Here is a 17756-nt window from a genome sequence, read left to right as displayed (position 1 = left end):
GCACAAGTGCCGGCTAGGCTTAAGGCAAGGGCACAAGTGCCGGCTAGGCATAAGGTAAGGGCACAAGTGCCGGCTAGGCATAAGGCAAGGGCACAAGTGCCGGCTAGGCATAAGGCAAGGGCACAAGTGCCGGCTAGGCATAAGGCAAGAGAACTAAGGTTGGCTAGGCATAAGGCTAACTCTTTGCACTCTTTGCATAAAGGGTTAGGCACCCATAGGGGTGAAGAGCTAGCTTTCACCCCTCTACTCTGTACTTGGACATTTAGGACTAGATCCTTTGTTGTACAGTGCGGAGCCACTCCATAACCCCATGCTCCAAGCGACCAGGCACTTCTTGTCTGTCCTCCATAAATGGGTAATGCCTTCTTCCCCAATTACAGTCGTGCATGCGCATTCAGACGGGACAAGAGCGAAGAGCGTAAAGCCTGCCCTGTGTAAATAACAGACATGAAAACAAAGACATAAACAAAAATAAAAGGGTGTACAAGTGCCGGCTAGGCTTAAGGCAGGGGCACAAGTGCCGGCTAGGCTTAAGGCAGGGGCACAAGTGCCGGCTAGGCTTAAGGCAGGGGCACAAGTGCCGGCTAGGCATAAGGCAGGGGCACAAGTGCCGGCTAGGCATAAGGCAGGGGCACAAGTGCCGGCTAGGCATAAGGCAGGGGCACAAGTGCCGGCTAGGCATAAGGCAGGGGCACAAGTGCCGGCTAGGCATAAGGCAGGGGCACAAGTGCCGGCTAGGCATAAGGCAGGGGCACAAGTGCCGGCTAGGCATAAGGCAGGGGCACAAGTGCCGGCTAGGCATAGGGCAGGGGCACAAGTGCCGGCTAGGCATAAGGCAGGGGCACAAGTGCCGGCTAGGCATAGGGCAGGGGCACAAGTGCCGGCTAGGCATAGGGCAGGGGCACAAGTGCCGGCTAGGCATAGGGCAGGGGCACAAGTGCCGGCTAGGCATAGGGCAGGGGCACAAGTGCCGGCTAGGCATAAGGCAGGGGCACAAGTGCCGGCTAGGCATAAGGCAGGGGCACAAGTGCCGGCTAGGCATAAGGCAGGGGCACAAGTGCCGGCTAGGCATAAGGCAGGGGCACAAGTGCCGGCTAGGCATAAGGCAGGGGCACAAGTGCCGGCTAGGCATAAGGCAGGGGCACAAGTGCCGGCTAGGCATAAGGCAGGGGCACAAGTGCCGGCTAGGCATAAGGCAGGGGCACAAGTGCCGGCTAGGCATAAGGCAGGGGCACAAGTGCCGGCTAGGCATAAGGCAGGGGCACAAGTGCCGGCTAGGCATAAGGCAGGGGCACAAGTGCCGGCTAGGCATAAGGCAGGGGCACAAGTGCCGGCTAGGCATAAGGCAGGGGCACAAGTGCCGGCTAGGCATAAGGCAGGGGCACAAGTGCCGGCTAGGCATAAGGCAGGGGCACAAGTGCCGGCTAGGCATAAGGCAGGGGCACAAGTGCCGGCTAGGCATAAGGCAGGGGCACAAGTGCCGGCTAGGCATAAGGCAGGGGCACAAGTGCCGGCTAGGCATAAGGCAGGGGCACAAGTGCCGGCTAGGCATAAGGCAGGGGCACAAGTGCCGGCTAGGCATAAGGCAGGGGCACAAGTGCCGGCTAGGCATAAGGCAGGGGCACAAGTGCCGGCTAGGCATAAGGCAGGGGCACAAGTGCCGGCTAGGCATAAGGCAGGGGCACAAGTGCCGGCTAGGCATAAGGCAGGGGCACAAGTGCCGGCTAGGCATAAGGCAGGGGCACAAGTGCCGGCTAGGCATAAGGCAGGGGCACAAGTGCCGGCTAGGCATAAGGCAGGGGCACAAGTGCCGGCTAGGCATAAGGCAGGGGCACAAGTGCCGGCTAGGCATAAGGCAGGGGCACAAGTGCCGGCTAGGCATAAGGCAGGGGCACAAGTGCCGGCTAGGCATAAGGCAGGGGCACAAGTGCCGGCTAGGCATAAGGCAGGGGCACAAGTGCCGGCTAGGCATAAGGCAGGGGCACAAGTGCCGGCTAGGCATAAGGCAGGGGCACAAGTGCCGGCTAGGCATAAGGCAGGGGCACAAGTGCCGGCTAGGCATAAGGCAGGGGCACAAGTGCCGGCTAGGCATAAGGCAGGGGCACAAGTGCCGGCTAGGCATAAGGCAGGGGCACAAGTGCCGGCTAGGCATAAGGCAGGGGCACAAGTGCCGGCTAGGCATAAGGCAGGGGCACAAGTGCCGGCTAGGCATAAGGCAGGGGCACAAGTGCCGGCTAGGCATAAGGCAGGGGCACAAGTGCCGGCTAGGCATAAGGCAGGGGCACAAGTGCCGGCTAGGCATAAGGCAGGGGCACAAGTGCCGGCTAGGCATAAGGCAGGGGCACAAGTGCCGGCTAGGCATAAGGCAGGGGCACAAGTGCCGGCTAGGCATAAGGCAGGGGCACAAGTGCCGGCTAGGCATAAGGCAGGGGGCACAAGTGCCGGCTAGGCATAAGGCAGGGGGCACAAGTGCCGGCTAGGCATAAGGCAGGGGGCACAAGTGCCGGCTAGGCATAAGGCAGGGGGCACAAGTGCCGGCTAGGCATAAGGCAGGGGGCACAAGTGCCGGCTAGGCATAAGGCAGGGGGCACAAGTGCCGGCTAGGCATAAGGCAGGGGGCACAAGTGCCGGCTAGGCATAAGGCAGGGGGCACAAGTGCCGGCTAGGCATAAGGCAGGGGGCACAAGTGGCGGCTAGGCATAAGGCAGGGGGCACAAGTGGCGGCTAGGCATAAGGCAGGGGGCACAAGTGGCGGCTAGGCATAAGGCAGGGGGCACAAGTGCCGGCTAGGCATAAGGCAGGGGGCACAAGTGCCGGCTAGGCATAAGGCAGGGGGCACAAGTGCCGGCTAGGCATAAGGCAGGGGGCACAAGTGCCGGCTAGGCATAAGGCAGTGGGCACAAGTGCCGGCTAGGCATAAGGCAGGGGGCACAAGTGCCGGCTAGGCATAAGGCAGGGGGCACAAGTGCCGGCTAGGCATAAGGCAGGGGGCACAAGTGCCGGCTAGGCATAAGGCAGGGGGCACAAGTGCCGGCTAGGCATAAGGCAGGGGCACAAGTGCCGGCTAGGCATAAGGCAGGGGGCACAAGTGCCGGCTAGGCATAAGGCAGGGGCACAAGTGCCGGCTAGGCATAAGGCAGGGGCACAAGTGCCGGCTAGGCATAAGGCAGGGGCACAAGTGCCGGCTAGGCATAAGGCAGGGGCACAAGTGCCGGCTAGGCTTAAGGCAGGGGCACAAGTGCCGGCTAGGCTTAAGGCAGGGGCACAAGTGCCGGCTAGGCATAAGGCAGGGGGCACAAGTGCCGGCTAGGCATAAGGCAGGGGCACAAGTGCCGGCTAGGCATAAGGCAGGGGCACAAGTGCCGGCTAGGCATAAGGCAGGGGCACAAGTGCCGGCTAGGCATAAGGCAGGGGCACAAGTGCCGGCTAGGCATAAGGCAGGGGCACAAGTGCCGGCTAGGCATAAGGTAGGGGCACAAGTGCCGGCTAGGCATAAGGCAGGGGCCCAAGTGCCGGCTAGGCATAAGGCAGGGGCACAAGTGCCGGCTAGGCATAAGGCAGGGGCACAAGTGCCGGCTAGGCATAAGGCAGGGGCACAAGTGCCGGCTAGGCATAAGGCAGGGGCACAAGTGCCGGCTAGGCTTAAGGCAAGGGCACAAGTGCCGGCTAGGCATAAAGAAAGGGCACAAGTGCCGGCTAGGCATAAGGCAAGGGCACAAGTGCCGGCTAGGCATAAGGCAAGGGCACAAGTGCCGGCTAGGCATAAGGTAAGGGCACAAGTGCCGGCTAGGCATAAGGCAAGGGCACAAGTGCCGGCTAGGCATAAGGCAAGGGCACAAGTGCCGGCTAGGCATAAGGCAAGAGAACTAAGGTTGGCTAGGCATAAGGCTAACTCTTTGCACTCTTTGCATAAAGGGTTAGGCACCCATAGGGGTGAAGAGCTAGCTTTCACCCCTCTACTCTGTACTTGGACATTTAGGACTAGATCCTTTGTTGTACAGTGCGGAGCCACTCCATAACCCCATGCTCCAAGCGACCAAGCACTTCTTGTCTGTCCTCCATAAATGGGTAATGCCTTCTTCCCCAATTACAGTCGTGCATGCGCATTCAGACGGGACAAGAGCGAAGAGCGTAAAGCCTGCCCTGTGTAAATAACATACATTAAAACAAAGACATAAACAAAAATAAAAGGGTGTACAAGTGCCGGCTAGGCTTAAGGGAGGGGCACAAGTGCCGGCTAGGCTTAAGGCAGGGGCACAAGTGCCGGCTAGGCTTAAGGCAGGGGCACAAGTGCCGGCTAGGCTTAAGGGAGGGACACAAGTGCCTGCTAGGCTTAAGGCAGGGGCACAAGTGCCGGCTAGGCTTAAGGCAGGGGCACAAGTGCCGGCTAGGCTTAAGGCAGGGGCACAAGTGCCGGCTAGGCTTAAGGCAGGGGCACAAGTGCCGGCTAGGCTTAAGGCAGGGGCACAAGTGCCGGCTAGGCTTAAGGCAGGGGCACAAGTGCCGGCTAGGCTTAAGGCAGGGGCACAAGTGCCGGCTAGGCTTAAGGCAGGGGCACAAGTGCCGGCTAGGCTTAAGGCAGGGGCACAAGTGCCGGCTAGGCATAAGGCAGGGGCACAAGTGCCGGCTAGGCGTAAGGCAGGGGCACAAGTGCCGGCTAGGCATAAGGCAAGGGCACAAGTGCCGGCTAGGCATAAGGTAAGGGCACAAGTGCCGGCTAGGCATAAGGCAAGGGCACAAGTGCCGGCTAGGCATAAGGCAAGGGCACAAGTGCCGGCTAGGCATAAGGCAAGGGCACAAGTGCCGGCTAGGCATAAGGCAAGAGAACTAAGGTTGGCTAGGCATAAGGCTAACTCTTTGCACTCTTTGCATAAAGGGTTAGGCACCCATAGGGGTGAAGAGCTAGCTTTCACCCCTCTACTCTGTACTTGGACATTTAGGACTAGATCCTTTGTTGTACAGTGCGGAGCCACTCCATAACCCCATGCTCCAAGCGACCAAGCACTTCTTGTCTGTCCTCCATAAATGGGTAATGCCTTCTTCCCCAATTACAGTCGTGCATGCGCATTCAGACGGGACAAGAGCGAAGAGCGTAAAGCCTGCCCTGTGTAAATAACATACATTAAAACAAAGACATAAACAAAAATAAAAGGGTGTACAAGTGCCGGCTAGGCTTAAGGGAGGGGCACAAGTGCCGGCTAGGCTTAAGGCAGGGGCACAAGTGCCGGCTAGGCTTAAGGCAGGGGCACAAGTGCCGGCTAGGCTTAAGGGAGGGGCACAAGTGCCTGCTAGGCTTAAGGCAGGGGCACAAGTGCCGGCTAGGCTTAAGGCAGGGGCACAAGTGCCGGCTAGGCTTAAGGCAGGGGCACAAGTGCCGGCTAGGCTTAAGGCAGGGGCACAAGTGCCGGCTAGGCTTAAGGCAGGGGCACAAGTGCCGGCTAGGCTTAAGGCAGGGGCACAAGTGCCGGCTAGGCTTAAGGCAGGGGCACAAGTGCCGGCTAGGCTTAAGGCAGGGGCACAAGTGCCGGCTAGGCTTAAGGCAGGGGCACAAGTGCCGGCTAGGCATAAGGCAGGGGCACAAGTGCCGGCTAGGCGTAAGGCAGGGGCACAAGTGCCGGCTAGGCGTAAGGCAGGGGCACAAGTGCCGGCTAGGCGTAAGGCAGGGGCACAAGTGCCGGCTAGGCGTAAGGCAGGGGCACAAGTGCCGGCTAGGCGTAAGGCAGGGGCACAAGTGCCGGCTAGGCGTAAGGCAGGGGCACAAGTGCCGGCTAGGCGTAAGGCAGGGGCACAAGTGCCGGCTAGGCGTAAGGCAGGGGCACAAGTGCCGGCTAGGCATAAGGCAGGGGCACAAGTGCCGGCTAGGCATAAGGCAGGGGCACAAGTGCCGGCTAGGCATAAGGCAGGGGCACAATTGCCGGCTAGGCATAAGGCAGGGGCACAAGTGCCGGCTAGGCATAAGGCAGGGGCACAAGTGCCGGCTAGGCATAAGGCAGGGGCACAAGTGCCGGCTAGGCATAAGGCAGGGGCACAAGTGCCAGCTAGGCATAAGGCAGGGGCACAAGTGCCGGCTAGGCATAAGGCAGGGGCACAAGTGCCGGCTAGGCATAAGGCAGGGGCACAAGTGCCGGCTAGGCTTAAGGCAAGGGCACAAGTGCCGGCTAGGCTTAAGGCAAGGGCACAAGTGCCGGCTAGGCATAAGGTAAGGGCACAAGTGCCGGCTAGGCATAAGGCAAGGGCACAAGTGCCGGCTAGGCATAAGGCAAGGGCACAAGTGCCGGCTAGGCATAAGGCAAGAGAACTAAGGTTGGCTAGGCATAAGGCTAACTCTTTGCACTCTTTGCATAAAGGGTTAGGCACCCATAGGGGTGAAGAGCTAGCTTTCACCCCTCTACTCTGTACTTGGACATTTAGGACTAGATCCTTTGTTGTACAGTGCGGAGCCACTCCATAACCCCATGCTCCAAGCGACCAGGCACTTCTTGTCTGTCCTCCATAAATGGGTAATGCCTTCTTCCCCAATTACAGTCGTGCATGCGCATTCAGACGGGACAAGAGCGAAGAGCGTAAAGCCTGCCCTGTGTAAATAACAGACATGAAAACAAAGACATAAACAAAAATAAAAGGGTGTACAAGTGCCGGCTAGGCTTAAGGCAGGGGCACAAGTGCCGGCTAGGCTTAAGGCAGGGGCACAAGTGCCGGCTAGGCTTAAGGCAGGGGCACAAGTGCCGGCTAGGCATAAGGCAGGGGGCACAAGTGCCGGCTAGGCATAAGGCAGGGGCACAAGTGCCGGCTAGGCATAAGGCAGGGGCACAAGTGCCGGCTAGGCATAAGGCAGGGGCACAAGTGCCGGCTAGGCATAAGGCAGGGGCACAAGTGCCGGCTAGGCATAAGGTAGGGGCACAAGTGCCGGCTAGGCATAAGGCAGGGGCCCAAGTGCCGGCTAGGCATAAGGCAGGGGCACAAGTGCCGGCTAGGCATAAGGCAGGGGCACAAGTGCCGGCTAGGCATAAGGCAGGGGCACAAGTGCCGGCTAGGCATAAGGCAGGGGCACAAGTGCCGGCTAGGCTTAAGGCAAGGGCACAAGTGCCGGCTAGGCATAAGGAAAGGGCACAAGTGCCGGCTAGGCATAAGGCAAGGGCACAAGTGCCGGCTAGGCATAAGGTAAGGGCACAAGTGCCGGCTAGGCATAAGGCAAGGGCACAAGTGCCGGCTAGGCATAAGGTAAGGGCACAAGTGCCGGCTAGGCATAAGGCAAGGGCACAAGTGCCGGCTAGGCATAAGGCAAGGGCACAAGTGCCGGCTAGGCATAAGGCAAGAGAACTAAGGTTGGCTAGGCATAAGGCTAACTCTTTGCACTCTTTGCATAAAGGGTTAGGCACCCATAGGGGTGAAGAGCTAGCTTTCACCCCTCTACTCTGTACTTGGACATTTAGGACTAGATCCTTTGTTGTACAGTGCGGAGCCACTCCATAACCCCATGCTCCAAGCGACCAAGCACTTCTTGTCTGTCCTCCATAAATGGGTAATGCCTTCTTCCCCAATTACAGTCGTGCATGCGCATTCAGACGGGACAAGAGCGAAGAGCGTAAAGCCTGCCCTGTGTAAATAACATACATTAAAACAAAGACATAAACAAAAATAAAAGGGTGTACAAGTGCCGGCTAGGCTTAAGGGAGGGGCACAAGTGCCGGCTAGGCTTAAGGCAGGGGCACAAGTGCCGGCTAGGCTTAAGGCAGGGGCACAAGTGCCGGCTAGGCTTAAGGGAGGGGCACAAGTGCCTGCTAGGCTTAAGGCAGGGGCACAAGTGCCGGCTAGGCTTAAGGCAGGGGCACAAGTGCCGGCTAGGCTTAAGGCAGGGGCACAAGTGCCGGCTAGGCTTAAGGCAGGGGCACAAGTGCCGGCTAGGCTTAAGGCAGGGGCACAAGTGCCGGCTAGGCTTAAGGCAGGGGCACAAGTGCCGGCTAGGCTTAAGGCAGGGGCACAAGTGCCGGCTAGGCTTAAGGCAGGGGCACAAGTGCCGGCTAGGCTTAAGGCAGGGGCACAAGTGCCGGCTAGGCATAAGGCAGGGGCACAAGTGCCGGCTAGGCGTAAGGCAGGGGCACAAGTGCCGGCTAGGCGTAAGGCAGGGGCACAAGTGCCGGCTAGGCGTAAGGCAGGGGCACAAGTGCCGGCTAGGCGTAAGGCAGGGGCACAAGTGCCGGCTAGGCGTAAGGCAGGGGCACAAGTGCCGGCTAGGCGTAAGGCAGGGGCACAAGTGCCGGCTAGGCGTAAGGCAGGGGCACAAGTGCCGGCTAGGCGTAAGGCAGGGGCACAAGTGCCGGCTAGGCATAAGGCAGGGGCACAAGTGCCGGCTAGGCATAAGGCAGGGGCACAAGTGCCGGCTAGGCATAAGGCAGGGGCACAATTGCCGGCTAGGCATAAGGCAGGGGCACAAGTGCCGGCTAGGCATAAGGCAGGGGCACAAGTGCCGGCTAGGCATAAGGCAGGGGCACAAGTGCCGGCTAGGCATAAGGCAGGGGCACAAGTGCCAGCTAGGCATAAGGCAGGGGCACAAGTGCCGGCTAGGCATAAGGCAGGGGCACAAGTGCCGGCTAGGCATAAGGCAGGGGCACAAGTGCCGGCTAGGCTTAAGGCAAGGGCACAAGTGCCGGCTAGGCTTAAGGCAAGGGCACAAGTGCCGGCTAGGCATAAGGTAAGGGCACAAGTGCCGGCTAGGCATAAGGCAAGGGCACAAGTGCCGGCTAGGCATAAGGCAAGGGCACAAGTGCCGGCTAGGCATAAGGCAAGAGAACTAAGGTTGGCTAGGCATAAGGCTAACTCTTTGCACTCTTTGCATAAAGGGTTAGGCACCCATAGGGGTGAAGAGCTAGCTTTCACCCCTCTACTCTGTACTTGGACATTTAGGACTAGATCCTTTGTTGTACAGTGCGGAGCCACTCCATAACCCCATGCTCCAAGCGACCAGGCACTTCTTGTCTGTCCTCCATAAATGGGTAATGCCTTCTTCCCCAATTACAGTCGTGCATGCGCATTCAGACGGGACAAGAGCGAAGAGCGTAAAGCCTGCCCTGTGTAAATAACAGACATGAAAACAAAGACATAAACAAAAATAAAAGGGTGTACAAGTGCCGGCTAGGCTTAAGGCAGGGGCACAAGTGCCGGCTAGGCTTAAGGCAGGGGCACAAGTGCCGGCTAGGCTTAAGGCAGGGGCACAAGTGCCGGCTAGGCATAAGGCAGGGGGCACAAGTGCCGGCTAGGCATAAGGCAGGGGCACAAGTGCCGGCTAGGCATAAGGCAGGGGCACAAGTGCCGGCTAGGCATAAGGCAGGGGCACAAGTGCCGGCTAGGCATAAGGCAGGGGCACAAGTGCCGGCTAGGCATAAGGCAGGGGCACAAGTGCCGGCTAGGCATAAGGTAGGGGCACAAGTGCCGGCTAGGCATAAGGCAGGGGCCCAAGTGCCGGCTAGGCATAAGGCAGGGGCACAAGTGCCGGCTAGGCATAAGGCAGGGGCACAAGTGCCGGCTAGGCATAAGGCAGGGGCACAAGTGCCGGCTAGGCATAAGGCAGGGGCACAAGTGCCGGCTAGGCTTAAGGCAAGGGCACAAGTGCCGGCTAGGCATAAGGAAAGGGCACAAGTGCCGGCTAGGCATAAGGCAAGGGCACAAGTGCCGGCTAGGCATAAGGTAAGGGCACAAGTGCCGGCTAGGCATAAGGCAAGGGCACAAGTGCCGGCTAGGCATAAGGTAAGGGCACAAGTGCCGGCTAGGCATAAGGCAAGGGCACAAGTGCCGGCTAGGCATAAGGCAAGGGCACAAGTGCCGGCTAGGCATAAGGCAAGAGAACTAAGGTTGGCTAGGCATAAGGCTAACTCTTTGCACTCTTTGCATAAAGGGTTAGGCACCCATAGGGGTGAAGAGCTAGCTTTCACCCCTCTACTCTGTACTTGGACATTTAGGACTAGATCCTTTGTTGTACAGTGCGGAGCCACTCCATAACCCCATGCTCCAAGCGACCAAGCACTTCTTGTCTGTCCTCCATAAATGGGTAATGCCTTCTTCCCCAATTACAGTCGTGCATGCGCATTCAGACGGGACAAGAGCGAAGAGCGTAAAGCCTGCCCTGTGTAAATAACATACATTAAAACAAAGACATAAACAAAAATAAAAGGGTGTACAAGTGCCGGCTAGGCTTAAGGGAGGGGCACAAGTGCCGGCTAGGCTTAAGGCAGGGGCACAAGTGCCGGCTAGGCTTAAGGCAGGGGCACAAGTGCCGGCTAGGCTTAAGGGAGGGGCACAAGTGCCTGCTAGGCTTAAGGCAGGGGCACAAGTGCCGGCTAGGCTTAAGGCAGGGGCACAAGTGCCGGCTAGGCTTAAGGCAGGGGCACAAGTGCCGGCTAGGCTTAAGGCAGGGGCACAAGTGCCGGCTAGGCTTAAGGCAGGGGCACAAGTGCCGGCTAGGCTTAAGGCAGGGGCACAAGTGCCGGCTAGGCTTAAGGCAGGGGCACAAGTGCCGGCTAGGCTTAAGGCAGGGGCACAAGTGCCGGCTAGGCTTAAGGCAGGGGCACAAGTGCCGGCTAGGCATAAGGCAGGGGCACAAGTGCCGGCTAGGCGTAAGGCAGGGGCACAAGTGCCGGCTAGGCGTAAGGCAGGGGCACAAGTGCCGGCTAGGCGTAAGGCAGGGGCACAAGTGCCGGCTAGGCGTAAGGCAGGGGCACAAGTGCCGGCTAGGCGTAAGGCAGGGGCACAAGTGCCGGCTAGGCGTAAGGCAGGGGCACAAGTGCCGGCTAGGCGTAAGGCAGGGGCACAAGTGCCGGCTAGGCGTAAGGCAGGGGCACAAGTGCCGGCTAGGCATAAGGCAGGGGCACAAGTGCCGGCTAGGCATAAGGCAGGGGCACAAGTGCCGGCTAGGCATAAGGCAGGGGCACAATTGCCGGCTAGGCATAAGGCAGGGGCACAAGTGCCGGCTAGGCATAAGGCAGGGGCACAAGTGCCGGCTAGGCATAAGGCAGGGGCACAAGTGCCGGCTAGGCATAAGGCAGGGGCACAAGTGCCAGCTAGGCATAAGGCAGGGGCACAAGTGCCGGCTAGGCATAAGGCAGGGGCACAAGTGCCGGCTAGGCATAAGGCAGGGGCACAAGTGCCGGCTAGGCTTAAGGCAAGGGCACAAGTGCCGGCTAGGCTTAAGGCAAGGGCACAAGTGCCGGCTAGGCATAAGGTAAGGGCACAAGTGCCGGCTAGGCATAAGGCAAGGGCACAAGTGCCGGCTAGGCATAAGGCAAGGGCACAAGTGCCGGCTAGGCATAAGGCAAGAGAACTAAGGTTGGCTAGGCATAAGGCTAACTCTTTGCACTCTTTGCATAAAGGGTTAGGCACCCATAGGGGTGAAGAGCTAGCTTTCACCCCTCTACTCTGTACTTGGACATTTAGGACTAGATCCTTTGTTGTACAGTGCGGAGCCACTCCATAACCCCATGCTCCAAGCGACCAGGCACTTCTTGTCTGTCCTCCATAAATGGGTAATGCCTTCTTCCCCAATTACAGTCGTGCATGCGCATTCAGACGGGACAAGAGCGAAGAGCGTAAAGCCTGCCCTGTGTAAATAACAGACATGAAAACAAAGACATAAACAAAAATAAAAGGGTGTACAAGTGCCGGCTAGGCTTAAGGCAGGGGCACAAGTGCCGGCTAGGCTTAAGGCAGGGGCACAAGTGCCGGCTAGGCATAAGGCAGGGGCACAAGTGCCGGCTAGGCATAAGGCAGGGGCACAAGTGCCGGCTAGGCATAAGGCAGGGGCACAAGTGCCGGCTAGGCATAAGGCAGGGGCACAAGTGCCGGCTAGGCATAAGGCAGGGGCACAAGTGCCGGCTAGGCATAAGGCAGGGGCACAAGTGCCGGCTAGGCATAAGGCAGGGGCACAAGTGCCGGCTAGGCATAAGGCAGGGGCACAAGTGCCGGCTAGGCATAAGGCAGGGGCACAAGTGCCGGCTAGGCATAAGGCAGGGGCACAAGTGCCGGCTAGGCATAGGGCAGGGGCACAAGTGCCGGCTAGGCATAGGGCAGGGGCACAAGTGCCGGCTAGGCATAGGGCAGGGGCACAAGTGCCGGCTAGGCATAGGGCAGGGGCACAAGTGCCGGCTAGGCATAAGGCAGGGGCACAAGTGCCGGCTAGGCATAAGGCAGGGGCACAAGTGCCGGCTAGGCATAAGGCAGGGGCACAAGTGCCGGCTAGGCATAAGGCAGGGGCACAAGTGCCGGCTAGGCATAAGGCAGGGGCACAAGTGCCGGCTAGGCATAAGGCAGGGGCACAAGTGCCGGCTAGGCATAAGGCAGGGGCACAAGTGCCGGCTAGGCATAAGGCAGGGGCACAAGTGCCGGCTAGGCATAAGGCAGGGGCACAAGTGCCGGCTAGGCATAAGGCAGGGGCACAAGTGCCGGCTAGGCATAAGGCAGGGGCACAAGTGCCGGCTAGGCATAAGGCAGGGGCACAAGTGCCGGCTAGGCATAAGGCAGGGGCACAAGTGCCGGCTAGGCATAAGGCAGGGGCACAAGTGCCGGCTAGGCATAAGGCAGGGGCACAAGTGCCGGCTAGGCATAAGGCAGGGGCACAAGTGCCGGCTAGGCATAAGGCAGGGGCACAAGTGCCGGCTAGGCATAAGGCAGGGGCACAAGTGCCGGCTAGGCATAAGGCAGGGGCACAAGTGCCGGCTAGGCATAAGGCAGGGGCACAAGTGCCGGCTAGGCATAAGGCAGGGGCACAAGTGCCGGCTAGGCATAAGGCAGGGGCACAAGTGCCGGCTAGGCATAAGGCAGGGGCACAAGTGCCGGCTAGGCATAAGGCAGGGGCACAAGTGCCGGCTAGGCATAAGGCAGGGGCACAAGTGCCGGCTAGGCATAAGGCAGGGGCACAAGTGCCGGCTAGGCATAAGGCAGGGGCACAAGTGCCGGCTAGGCATAAGGCAGGGGCACAAGTGCCGGCTAGGCATAAGGCAGGGGCACAAGTGCCGGCTAGGCATAAGGCAGGGGCACAAGTGCCGGCTAGGCATAAGGCAGGGGCACAAGTGCCGGCTAGGCATAAGGCAGGGGCACAAGTGCCGGCTAGGCATAAGGCAGGGGCACAAGTGCCGGCTAGGCATAAGGCAGGGGCACAAGTGCCGGCTAGGCATAAGGCAGGGGCACAAGTGCCGGCTAGGCATAAGGCAGGGGCACAAGTGCCGGCTAGGCATAAGGCAGGGGCACAAGTGCCGGCTAGGCATAAGGCAGGGGCACAAGTGCCGGCTAGGCATAAGGCAGGGGCACAAGTGCCGGCTAGGCATAAGGCAGGGGCACAAGTGCCGGCTAGGCATAAGGCAGGGGCACAAGTGCCGGCTAGGCATAAGGCAGGGGCACAAGTGCCGGCTAGGCATAAGGCAGGGGCACAAGTGCCGGCTAGGCATAAGGCAGGGGCACAAGTGCCGGCTAGGCATAAGGCAGGGGCACAAGTGCCGGCTAGGCATAAGGCAGGGGCACAAGTGCCGGCTAGGCATAAGGCAGGGGCACAAGTGCCGGCTAGGCATAAGGCAGGGGCACAAGTGCCGGCTAGGCATAAGGCAGGGGCACAAGTGCCGGCTAGGCATAAGGCAGGGGCACAAGTGCCGGCTAGGCATAAGGCAGGGGCACAAGTGCCGGCTAGGCATAAGGCAGGGGCACAAGTGCCGGCTAGGCATAAGGCAGGGGCACAAGTGCCGGCTAAGCATAAGGCAGGGGCACAAGTGCCGGCTAGGCATAAGGCAAGGGCACAACAAGTGCCGGCTAGGCATAAGACAGGGGCACAAGTGCCGGCTAGGCATAAGGCAGGGGCACAAGTGCCGGCTAGGCATAAGGCAGGGGCACAAGTGCCGGCTAGGCATAAGGCAGGGGCACAAGTGCCGGCTAGGCATAAGGCAGGGGCACAAGTGCCGGCTAGGCTTAAGGCAAGGGCACAAGTGCCGGCTAGGCTTAAGGCAAGGGCACAAGTGCCGGCTAGGCATAAGGTAAGGGCACAAGTGCCGGCTAGGCATAAGGCAAGGGCACAAGTGCCGGCTAGGCATAAGGCAAGAGAACTAAGGTTGGCTAGGCATAAGGCTAACTCTTTGCACTCTTTGCATAAAGGGTTAGGCACCCATAGGGGTGAAGAGCTAGCTTTCACCCCTCTACTCTGTACTTGGACATTTAGGACTAGATCCTTTGTTGTACAGTGCGGAGCCACTCCATAACCCCATGCTCCAAGCGACCAGGCACTTCTTGTCTGTCCTCCATAAATGGGTAATGCCTTCTTCCCCAATTACAGTCGTGCATGCGCATTCAGACGGGACAAGAGCGAAGAGCGTAAAGCCTGCCCTGTGTAAATAACAGACATGAAAACAAAGACATAAACAAAAATAAAAGGGTGTACAAGTGCCGGCTAGGCTTAAGGCAGGGGCACAAGTGCCGGCTAGGCTTAAGGCAGGGGCACAAGTGCCGGCTAGGCTTAAGGCAGGGGCACAAGTGCCGGCTAGGCATAAGGCAGGGGGCACAAGTGCCGGCTAGGCATAAGGCAGGGGCACAAGTGCCGGCTAGGCATAAGGCAGGGGCACAAGTGCCGGCTAGGCATAAGGCAGGGGCACAAGTGCCGGCTAGGCATAAGGCAGGGGCACAAGTGCCGGCTAGGCATAAGGCAGGGGCACAAGTGCCGGCTAGGCATAAGGTAGGGGCACAAGTGCCGGCTAGGCATAAGGCAGGGGCCCAAGTGCCGGCTAGGCATAAGGCAGGGGCACAAGTGCCGGCTAGGCATAAGGCAGGGGCACAAGTGCCGGCTAGGCATAAGGCAGGGGCACAAGTGCCGGCTAGGCATAAGGCAGGGGCACAAGTGCCGGCTAGGCTTAAGGCAAGGGCACAAGTGCCGGCTAGGCATAAGGAAAGGGCACAAGTGCCGGCTAGGCATAAGGCAAGGGCACAAGTGCCGGCTAGGCATAAGGTAAGGGCACAAGTGCCGGCTAGGCATAAGGCAAGGGCACAAGTGCCGGCTAGGCATAAGGTAAGGGCACAAGTGCCGGCTAGGCATAAGGCAAGGGCACAAGTGCCGGCTAGGCATAAGGCAAGGGCACAAGTGCCGGCTAGGCATAAGGCAAGAGAACTAAGGTTGGCTAGGCATAAGGCTAACTCTTTGCACTCTTTGCATAAAGGGTTAGGCACCCATAGGGGTGAAGAGCTAGCTTTCACCCCTCTACTCTGTACTTGGACATTTAGGACTAGATCCTTTGTTGTACAGTGCGGAGCCACTCCATAACCCCATGCTCCAAGCGACCAAGCACTTCTTGTCTGTCCTCCATAAATGGGTAATGCCTTCTTCCCCAATTACAGTCGTGCATGCGCATTCAGACGGGACAAGAGCGAAGAGCGTAAAGCCTGCCCTGTGTAAATAACATACATTAAAACAAAGACATAAACAAAAATAAAAGGGTGTACAAGTGCCGGCTAGGCTTAAGGGAGGGGCACAAGTGCCGGCTAGGCTTAAGGCAGGGGCACAAGTGCCGGCTAGGCTTAAGGCAGGGGCACAAGTGCCGGCTAGGCTTAAGGGAGGGGCACAAGTGCCTGCTAGGCTTAAGGCAGGGGCACAAGTGCCGGCTAGGCTTAAGGCAGGGGCACAAGTGCCGGCTAGGCTTAAGGCAGGGGCACAAGTGCCGGCTAGGCTTAAGGCAGGGGCACAAGTGCCGGCTAGGCTTAAGGCAGGGGCACAAGTGCCGGCTAGGCTTAAGGCAGGGGCACAAGTGCCGGCTAGGCTTAAGGCAGGGGCACAAGTGCCGGCTAGGCTTAAGGCAGGGGCACAAGTGCCGGCTAGGCTTAAGGCAGGGGCACAAGTGCCGGCTAGGCATAAGGCAGGGGCACAAGTGCCGGCTAGGCGTAAGGCAGGGGCACAAGTGCCGGCTAGGCGTAAGGCAGGGGCACAAGTGCCGGCTAGGCGTAAGGCAGGGGCACAAGTGCCGGCTAGGCGTAAGGCAGGGGCACAAGTGCCGGCTAGGCGTAAGGCAGGGGCACAAGTGCCGGCTAGGCGTAAGGCAGGGGCACAAGTGCCGGCTAGGCGTAAGGCAGGGGCACAAGTGCCGGCTAGGCGTAAGGCAGGGGCACAAGTGCCGGCTAGGCATAAGGCAGGGGCACAAGTGCCGGCTAGGCATAAGGCAGGGGCACAAGTGCCGGCTAGGCATAAGGCAGGGGCACAATTGCCGGCTAGGCATAAGGCAGGGGCACAAGTGCCGGCTAGGCATAAGGCAGGGGCACAAGTGCCGGCTAGGCATAAGGCAGGGGCACAAGTGCCGGCTAGGCATAAGGCAGGGGCACAAGTGCCAGCTAGGCATAAGGCAGGGGCACAAGTGCCGGCTAGGCATAAGGCAGGGGCACAAGTGCCGGCTAGGCATAAGGCAGGGGCACAAGTGCCGGCTAGGCTTAAGGCAAGGGCACAAGTGCCGGCTAGGCTTAAGGCAAGGGCACAAGTGCCGGCTAGGCATAAGGTAAGGGCACAAGTGCCGGCTAGGCATAAGGCAAGGGCACAAGTGCCGGCTAGGCATAAGGCAAGGGCACAAGTGCCGGCTAGGCATAAGGCAAGAGAACTAAGGTTGGCTAGGCATAAGGCTAACTCTTTGCACTCTTTGCATAAAGGGTTAGGCACCCATAGGGGTGAAGAGCTAGCTTTCACCCCTCTACTCTGTACTTGGACATTTAGGACTAGATCCTTTGTTGTACAGTGCGGAGCCACTCCATAACCCCATGCTCCAAGCGACCAGGCACTTCTTGTCTGTCCTCCATAAATGGGTAATGCCTTCTTCCCCAATTACAGTCGTGCATGCGCATTCAGACGGGACAAGAGCGAAGAGCGTAAAGCCTGCCCTGTGTAAATAACAGACATGAAAACAAAGACATAAACAAAAATAAAAGGGTGTACAAGTGCCGGCTAGGCTTAAGGCAGGGGCACAAGTGCCGGCTAGGCTTAAGGCAGGGGCACAAGTGCCGGCTAGGCATAAGGCAGGGGCACAAGTGCCGGCTAGGCATAAGGCAGGGGCACAAGTGCCGGCTAGGCATAAGGCAGGGGCACAAGTGCCGGCTAGGCATAAGGCAGGGGCACAAGTGCCGGCTAGGCATAAGGCAGGGGCACAAGTGCCGGCTAGGCATAAGGCAGGGGCACAAGTGCCGGCTAGGCATAAGGCAGGGGCACAAGTGCCGGCTAGGCATAAGGCAGGGGCACAAGTGCCGGCTAGGCATAAGGCAGGGGCACAAGTGCCGGCTAGGCATAAGGCAGGGGCACAAGTGCCGGCTAGGCATAGGGCAGGGGCACAAGTGCCGGCTAGGCATAGGGCAGGGGCACAAGTGCCGGCTAGGCATAGGGCAGGGGCACAAGTGCCGGCTAGGCATAGGGCAGGGGCACAAGTGCCGGCTAGGCATAAGGCAGGGGCACAAGTGCCGGCTAGGCATAAGGCAGGGGCACAAGTGCCGGCTAGGCATAAGGCAGGGGCACAAGTGCCGGCTAGGCATAAGGCAGGGGCACAAGTGCCGGCTAGGCATAAGGCAGGGGCACAAGTGCCGGCTAGGCATAAGGCAGGGGCACAAGTGCCGGCTAGGCATAAGGCAGGGGCACAAGTGCCGGCTAGGCATAAGGCAGGGGCACAAGTGCCGGCTAGGCATAAGGCAGGGGCACAAGTGCCGGCTAGGCATAAGGCAGGGGCACAAGTGCCGGCTAGGCATAAGGCAGGGGCACAAGTGCCGGCTAG

The sequence above is a fragment of the Ranitomeya variabilis genome, chromosome 5 (genome assembly GCF_051348905.1).
Source record: "Ranitomeya variabilis isolate aRanVar5 chromosome 5, aRanVar5.hap1, whole genome shotgun sequence".
Classification (NCBI taxonomy): Eukaryota; Metazoa; Chordata; class Amphibia; order Anura; family Dendrobatidae; genus Ranitomeya; species Ranitomeya variabilis.
This window is presented reverse-complemented; position numbering follows the sequence as displayed.